Below are 8627 nucleotides of genomic sequence, written 5' to 3' on the forward strand. Positions count from 1 at the left end.
AGGGGAGAGGGGGGGAATACTAAAGCCAATACTGGCTCAATACCCTCAATGGGCTTTGACGTGCTAATGCGTTGGTTTAACAGTCCGGGTGTGGCAGGCTTCCAATGTCAACTCGACTCGATTGGAAGACAATGAACGTATTTTAGCCCTAAATGAATTAATAGCAAACATGGTTTACATAAAATACATTTTTCCAAGAAAGTTTATAATAATACGATCTATAGTTGAAATCTGAGCCTACTTTAAAAATAAAGGAAAAGCATTTTCAGAGAGTAATCATGCTGTGTTTATGTAGAAAAAGCGATTAGGTTTACGAGCAATCTAATTACCTATTCGCTTAAAACGCTATTAAAAATTTACTCTGTTGCACACACACACACAATAGAAGCAGGCACCGCTGTCAGAAGGGAAGATATGTTCAAAATATCGCAAATATCGATCATGTTGCGATATTTTGAAATATAAAAGTCAATTGATTGTCCATAATATCGCTATTCTATTTTTTCGAAGAAATGTTTGTTAAAAGAAAAGTCCGGTACCAGCTGGATTCGAAAACACAACCTGTCAGCTGGTAGTCACGTCTACAAGACAGCTCACATGAACAGGCAGGCGAAACAGCCCTACACAGCCCTGTCGCAGCACACGAATACCGTTATTAAATTCTTTAGATACGCGATTCCATATTATATTCCCTTTTAATCAAATTCTAAAAGTATGCTTGTTGACTCCGGTATCGCGTTAGTTAAAGACTTCGAAGCTTAAAATGTTTAGGGAGAAATGGAATACTGGTGTGTATTTTTTTCTTTAAAGTACCAAGACCAGCTATACACTGTATGTTTATGTTCCAAAATTAATATCGTTTATGGCCTTCACACGCGTTGCAGTATGCTCCTATTCTTTTTATGCTCAGCTACTAAGATTTCCCTTCAGTGGTAAAATTCAATACCTACAACGGGCACAGCAAAGACGTTTACTGTCTTTCCACGACAGACCAACGGACCACGAGTGCCCCTGTCGGTCAACCAATCACGTACTGCGGTGCCCCGCGTCATCTTGCGTCATACTGAGCGACGTCACCTGCGGTACGTGTCTGTAACGCGCACTTTGAATGGCTGCATCTGTACACAGTGTGATAATATTGCAAATATCGTATTATCTTCAGCTGCAAACAATTCCTTATAGTTACAAAATTTCACCTTAATATTCCATATTAAGTGGATTTAAAGATGATAAACAGTAGGAAAACAGGTTAAATGAAGATAATCATTTCATCAACATCTACCGCTCCACGAGCGCTTTAGACTTTAACTTCAACACAGTGATCACTCGGCACTACTACACCGCGCTCAGTGATGACTGGGCTCTGTCTGCATTAGACATGCTCTTTCACAGCCTAGCCCACCTGCTCAGGACCTCCTCACTGTCTCTAAAGAAGAAATACACGTCACTGTGACAAGCCTGTCTTAGAAGTGCTCTGTGCTCTGTTTACAACAAAAACCACAGCCCGCTTGAATCTAGGTCTTACTGACAGAGAAATGTATTTTTTGAAATTCTTGGGCTAAACTTTTATTGTGTTGTTTTGTTGTGCTTCAGTCATCTGTTTGACCTTCCTCGCGGGGTAATTATAAAGACTCTACAGTTCGGACACCTACTCTGATATTTCGATCTTAAATTAAGGTCTGCTTCTTTTGACGGTCTTATTATGCAAAGAGTGTAAGACCCAAGTGCTCGTTTATTAAAGTCCGAGATCCTGACCGATTTGACTTTATACCGATAATTGCAGCAAATTAATGAAGAAAAGAGAAACACGAGAAAAAAACTGCTGCACACATGTGGCCAGTCTTAATGAGCTGTTGCTGTCAGACGTGTTTCTGTGTTAAACGCACAAGGACAAAACCAGCCCGGAGACTCCGATCGAGCACTGGGCTGTGCTTTTCTCCCTTGGAAAGGTCACGCATTCCGCGAGGTAGGCAAGAACACGCGTGTATGAGCGAACAGGACCCACCTGGCACGAGTGAATGACCCCCCCGCGAGCTCACTGGCAGGAGAGAGGGGAAGGGTGGGCTCGTTCGTTTAGTCCAAGCGAACGGCGCGAGTCTCACTGCACTGGTCTGTCTCCAGTCTCTGGGCGCGAAGAACACCTGTGAAATTTGAGAGGTAGCTTGTTGCAGGGCTCGTTGGTCTAGGGGTATGATTCTCGCTTTGGGTGCGTGAGGTCCCGGGTTCAAATCCCCGACGAGCCTGTCTTTTTTTTCTATAATTGTAGGAAGACATATCCAGCCCTCCTCGGGAGCACAGCAGAGCGAGTGTCGTGAGGTTATAGCCAGGTGCTGCAGCTGACAGGCTGACTGCTGGTTTACAAGATCCGGTGGTGGAGACACCTTCACCACTCGGAGTTTATCTGCTGCTCTCATGTATCATTATTTTAAAAAGGTGTGAGTGGACACTGAGCATCATAGGGAGGGATCGAACTGTGTTTATCGTGGACTAAACATCTCGTATTCGGTGTGGAAGTGAAGAACACGCGTGTGGGAGTGAACATCCCACGCACCATCTGTGAAGTGCCCGAAACAGCACTGATCCCTGCCCCGTGTGAGGATCGAACTCACAACCTTCAGATTATAAGACTGACGCGCTACCTACTGCGCTAACGAGGCTGGACGATGGCTGAGCTGCAGTATGAACTCACACGATATGATTTCAAATCAATCGCTGAGATCCACACCATCCGCTGTCACAATAAATCCCAATCTGTCATTTAGGATCCCAGCCATTCCGGAACAAACTGTTACTGGCTACAGCTGAACGAGTAAGCATTCCACTACACTTGTTGTACACGGCAAAAAAAAAAAATCTTGAATAAAAAATTCATGAACGATTTCAGCAGCTTGCTCTTTATTACGTTGCACCCACGTTTTGTACTCCTCGCAGTCATGTACATTATATACATATTCATATGCTGTAGACTGTATATATATAGTTTCTCATATACGAGTGTGATTTGGGCTTGAAAGATGTCATCTGGTAATGGAGCGAACGGCCGGCGATACCGGACAGCCTTTCCCTCCTGTGAGTCCTGTTGATGCGAAGCTCTGCTGTGCTGTACTCTCACCCGCTGTGTGCTCGGCACGAACTGGATTATATAATAATGGATTGAAAGGGACACATTCTGACGTGGGTTCAATTAAGATTGACACCTGTGTGTTAGAAAATAAATAATCAATAAAATACATCGCAGACTTTCTCCCGTTTTAACAGGTTTCCCGTGGAAGGGTTAAGTTACAGTTTTATAAATTGAAAACGTGGCGGTGAGAGGTCATCGCCTCCTTACAGCGCTCGATGTAAAGTCTTCACAATGCTGCAAGTGAGACAGGAGTCTGTCCTCTCTAGTACGTAGAGCGCAAGAGCTGGAGGATGCGGGCATCGATCCCGCTACCTCTCGCATGCTAAGCGAGCGCTCTACCATTTGAGCTAATCCCCCTTCCTGTGCTGATGATCACACTAAATCCCTCACGAGTCCTCTGTGCGATCGCACACTCGTGAAAAACACACTTGAAATCGGAGCACGCACGACCTCTCTGGCTCTTTGGTCTAGGCTTGCTGTTTGGTTGCGAGAGGTCCCGGCCTCAAATCGCGGACATGCCCTGTTTTATTCCATGATTACAAGAACATACGTCCAGCTCTCCTCGTATTTTCTGCTTTTATGAAACGACTATAGTAGCACAGCAGAGCGCGTATCGTGATCACGCCTCACTCAGTGTGAGGTTATAGCGAGGTGTTTGAGCTGGCGGGCTGTCGGCTGGTTCACAAGAACCGGTCGTGGAAAGATCTTCACTGCTCGGACTTTATTCTGCTCTCATGACAGTGGAGGTGACTTTCAGTGCGCTTCACTGCTCTCTGAATCTGGCACACTGTTAGAACAGAAATTCTCCATGAAATAAGTCCTGGATTTTCTCCCGTTCCAACAAGTTTCGGGTGCGTGGTCAAAAAAATGTCATAAAAACGACAAAGTGAAGGCTGAGAAAACATTAACAATGTACTTTATACACAACGCAAGTGTTTTCGTAACCCTAGGAGGTTTTGTGAAAGCGCTACAGGCGTGCCAAAATCGTTTTTACACTGCTATTTTCTCCTGTTTGTTTTTTAGAGTACATCTGATTGACTGGTCTTCTCTCTTGTGGGGAGACGGGACTCTTCAGAGAGGGAGTCTCCCACTTGCGTGTAATTAGCAGGAACCGCAGAAGCCCTGAATCAGAACATTTCTAGTGCTGTAATTGAGCAGGAAGTCCGAGCGGTAAAAGCGTTGGACTTAAGATCCAATAGACATAAAACCACGTGGGTTTCATCCCCAGTCCTGGTAGACTCTCCTTAATTAAGGAGCAAGTAAAGGTTTATTCTCTGCTGAGAAGAAAACAAACACAACATTTCGGCCGTGGAGCCTTCGAGTGTCTAGAATTACACGTCATTGTGACAAGACCGTTCTCTGTGCTCTGTTTACAACAAAAACCACAGCCCGTCTAGGTCTTTAAGCGCTTTGAGAAGCCACCTTTAAAGGCGCTATATAAAATAAAGTTTATTATTATTATATTACTGAAAGAGAAATGTAATTTTCTCTATTTTTGGAAATTCTTGGGATAAACTTTTAAAGACATGTTGATTTGTCATTTGTCAATTTTTAACTAGGCTAAAAACACCTTTTCTAGAAATCCTTTTCCATCTGTCTGTGCTACGATCCTCCTCACACACTACTAACACGTGTAGAATCAGTTGGTATTAATGAGGTTTCTAACACTGGGAAGTTATTTTGACTGAGCTTGGGACCAGTGAAAGCATACGGTGATTTCACCTGCTTTCAGTTGTTTATTGACGATCATGAACACTCAATTAGTAACTAAGAGCGCTTGGTTTCATCCTTTTAGTTTCATTGTTTTCAGAAGTTAATCGTAATATTTTTGTCAGCGATTGTTATAATAAATACAGAAAGATTTTTAAACAAAACCACATTCAGGCAGATTTTCAAAAACCTTTTAAGAGTTGATGGGTTTCACCTTTGGAATAGTAGTTAGATTAGTCGGATAAAGGAAATTCGTATAACATCTCTCCACATTTTCAGTCTAATTTCTGTGAAGAATCATATTAACAGGCTGAACTGTAAACACCAGCCCTGAGAGGAAGGAAACAGAGCTCAAGACCTTCTCAGGCACGCGTACATTAGTATAATGGTTAGTATCCTCGCCTGTCACACGGGAGACCGGGATTCGATTCCCCGACGGGGTGGTAGGTAGCTTTTTAACCACCTCACTACACTTTTAAAAAAACAACGTTTGTCAGATCTAGACTCAAGCAGGCGTCATGTTCTGGATTGCTGTTTCAGTTCTAACTGGAGACTGGAGTTTGTCTCATTTTCAATCACACATGAAACACTTTCACACACGAGGGGAAACAAGCGTAAGCTGAGCGAATCAGCACTTAAAGTTCTTCTGTAATAATCCGCAGAGGGCCCATTAGCTGATCTTTAGCTGATCACTGGACTGTGGGTTCAAGCGGCCGGTTAGTTCAGTTGTTTAGAGCATGGTGCTAATAACGCCAAAGTCACGAGTTCGATCCCCATAAATCGATTTCCACAAGTGATGAGCTCACTGAAAAGAACGAAGCTCACAGGAGGACTGAAACCCTGTTCTGTAACTTAGCTGCTGGGAATGACACTGTGGGGGCAGTCTTTCCAACTGTCAGAAAATGCATCGCACACTCCTTAACTTTCTCCCCAAGGACTCCCGATCTGCTGAGAGGAGATTTCAGCAGAGAGCACCGGAGCCGCGCTTCATGCGGAGAGAAGATGAACAGGAGGCGCAGCTGTTGAATGCTTGACAATCGCACAGCGCTCTCTCCGCAAGGCGCGAACGCGGCTACAGGAGACCTGTCGGCACACAGAGCTCTAAACTCACTCCTGGAGGAGGCAAGAGGACGCTCTACCAGCTGAGCTCACCCCCTGCACTGCGCCCTCCTCCTCGGCGTCACCTTGTGCCGCTTCTCCACCTCTTAGGGGCACCGTCACTGCCTGTCGTCTGCAGGGTGTTCCGCCAAATGTGAGGAGGACGGCGGGACCTTCTTCTGCCTGCTGCACGAGTCGAGCTCTTGTGCTCGTCAGTTCAATACTCTTTACATCAACTCCTACTGCCTGTTGGCGCTTTATCGCCATATGTAACCGGTAGAGGTACAGTACTGGTCCAACGGAATTCTTACTTACAGAAAGTCTCTCGATTGTTGAAACAGGTGTAAAAACACAAAGTGCAGACAGTGCATCAAGACAATATATAAACAGACAGTAGACAGTGTACAAGTAAACAAGTAAACAGTTCGAATGTAAACGATGCAGACATGTAAACAATGACTGGAGATGTGCAATAAATAAATAAGAAATCATAATGAGGTAGATGGTGTAGGTGTGGTCCGAGGGGCATGGCCAACTGTGTTTGCCACTCGCACGGCTATCCCGGGGACTGAAGAGAGCTGAACTGAAGGAAATTCGTATTTAAATACAGTGCAAGTCTTCAATGTGTTCTGGCACTTCCGGGTCTTCACTGAAGATATTTGTTGTGTTCTTGAGTGTGATGGGACCGTACACTGGTGTCTCTCAGGGGAAAATGGGGTTTCCACCGGTTGTGGAGCAATTGGGGGGTTCAGAGAATAAGTTGTGTGGGCGCTTGTAACGGTGCACTAAAGAAAAAAATCTCTGAGATGAAGCTCTAAAGATGCACGACCCCACTACGTTACTCGAGTATCACACTGGTATTAGAAATACAGCAAGATGTCACAATAAATCCCAATCCGTCTTTTAGGATCCCAGCCATTCCGGAACAAATTCTCCCCCCTGCGCTCTGGCAAGTGGTACCGCGCTGTTAAAACAAGATCCACTGGACTCCAGAACAGCTTCTATCCCACTGCAGTGCGCGTCCTCAACAGCTAACTGCAGGGCTTCAGACTCAATGCATGTCCACACTCTGCTCTTCCTCATGGTCTACTATGTTTTTTTGTCACTACTACATACTTATTGTCCCACAACATATTGATGGCTCCTGTTCTATTTATTGTTTGTAATGTACTGTCTCCATTGTTGTTGTCCAGAGAGATCAGTGAGAATAAGAATTCCAATGTACATGTACATATGGCAATAAAGTTCCCTACTCCTCTAGTCTACTCGTGTCAGATACACAGAAGATAAGAAGTGAGTTTGATATGTCTTTGTATTATCACATAATAAAGACTCCCTGTCAGATAAAATGATACTACAGACGTGCAGCCCAGTCTGATAGAAATGCAAATGTTAATTGACATGTTATTTGGATTCACCAAAAGGGAACACACACCCGTAGTCGGCAGGATTCGAACCTGCGCGGGGAGACCCCAATGGATTTCCAGTCCATCGCCTTAACCACTCGGCCACGGCTACACAGAAACCTGGAATAAAAATGGAGTAAAAAGCAAGCGGGAATTATACCTAAGCGGTCTGAGTGTGGGTCGTGTCGTGGGTGACGGGGAAAAAGTGTCTCCCACTTTCATCATTCCATCCCGGAGCGGATCAGAAAGGAGACAGAAATGAAACCGGTTTCCCTCTGAGCGTCTTCCAGGCTGTAATACGCGCGCTGCCTGTTCACGGGCGACGTGGCGGACTGACCGCTGTGGCCACCAGGTGTCGCCAAAGGCGAATGACGAGAACTGTGACACAGAGAGACACCCTGTCAGATAAAATGATACAACAAACGCGCAGCCCAGTCTGATAGGAATTAAATGTTAACAGAGATGTTACTTGAATTTATTCTAGTCCATCACGTTAACCACTCGGCCACGACTACACACGCATCCTCACCTTCTCCCGAACTGACACGGGCTCGTTCCCACATCATTTCCAACCCAAAATCTCTCTTCGTGATTAATTTGCTATTTCTATCTCTCTATATCGATCATCACCAGCGGATCCACTAAGGAAACAAAAGGTAGGAAAACTCAGAGGACGAACCTTCTCTCACAAGGCTGGTTAGCTCAGTTGGTTAGGGTATGGTGCTAATAACGCCAAGGTTGCAGGTTTGATCCCCGTACAGGCCAGTGAGTCTCATTTTCACACACCCACTATTTCTAGTCTACTGACACAGAAATACACATCATTATGGAAAGACGACCCATGAATCAATCAAAATTACTTCCACTTCTCTTTATTGGTGGAAATCGCAGAAATTAACGGAACTGTTTAATCTTCGGATGAACTTCTAAAAAGAATCTCCCGGGTTACAGACGGGGATATTCACCCCTATACTAACGAGGAGCGGGAGCTATGTTTCCTGTTAGGAGACGTTTCCTCTCGGGGCTGATATTTCAGGATTTGGCTTTCATTTCGATTATCTTCAGAAACGTGTTCCCAGCTGTGGTACTGCTCCCCACGGACGCTACTAACACGTTCGGAAATGATTATTTCAGCTTCGGTTTTGAGTTTTAAAATGCGTTAAGAAGTTCTTCCGACAGAGCACGGGCCAGGTGAGAGGAAATGGTATTTTCACCGGCTCTCGGATGTGTAAAGACGCCCATAAACTGGTAGTGAATACTACCTCCCAAAGTGGAGATGGGTATCTAAC

General features: G+C 44.8%; 3 non-coding genes across 3 annotated transcripts; all 3 read right to left on the reverse strand.

Moving 5' to 3' along the window:
- Positions 1–2584: 2584 nt before the first annotated feature.
- On the reverse strand, positions 2585–2657 carry trnai-uau (transfer RNA isoleucine (anticodon UAU)). The gene has a single exon. It is a non-coding gene; the product is annotated as a tRNA-Ile (tRNA).
- A 751-nt stretch (positions 2658–3408) lies between these two features.
- Positions 3409–3481, reverse strand: trnaa-agc (transfer RNA alanine (anticodon AGC)). The gene has a single exon. It is a non-coding gene; the product is annotated as a tRNA-Ala (tRNA).
- A 3887-nt stretch (positions 3482–7368) lies between these two features.
- Positions 7369–7450, reverse strand: trnas-gga (transfer RNA serine (anticodon GGA)). The gene has a single exon. It is a non-coding gene; the product is annotated as a tRNA-Ser (tRNA).
- Between the last annotated feature and the right edge of the window lie 1177 nt (positions 7451–8627).

The sequence above is a fragment of the Atractosteus spatula genome, chromosome 5 (assembly GCF_055471065.1).
Source record: "Atractosteus spatula isolate fAtrSpa1 chromosome 5, fAtrSpa1.hap1, whole genome shotgun sequence".
NCBI lineage: Eukaryota > Metazoa > Chordata > Actinopteri > Semionotiformes > Lepisosteidae > Atractosteus > Atractosteus spatula.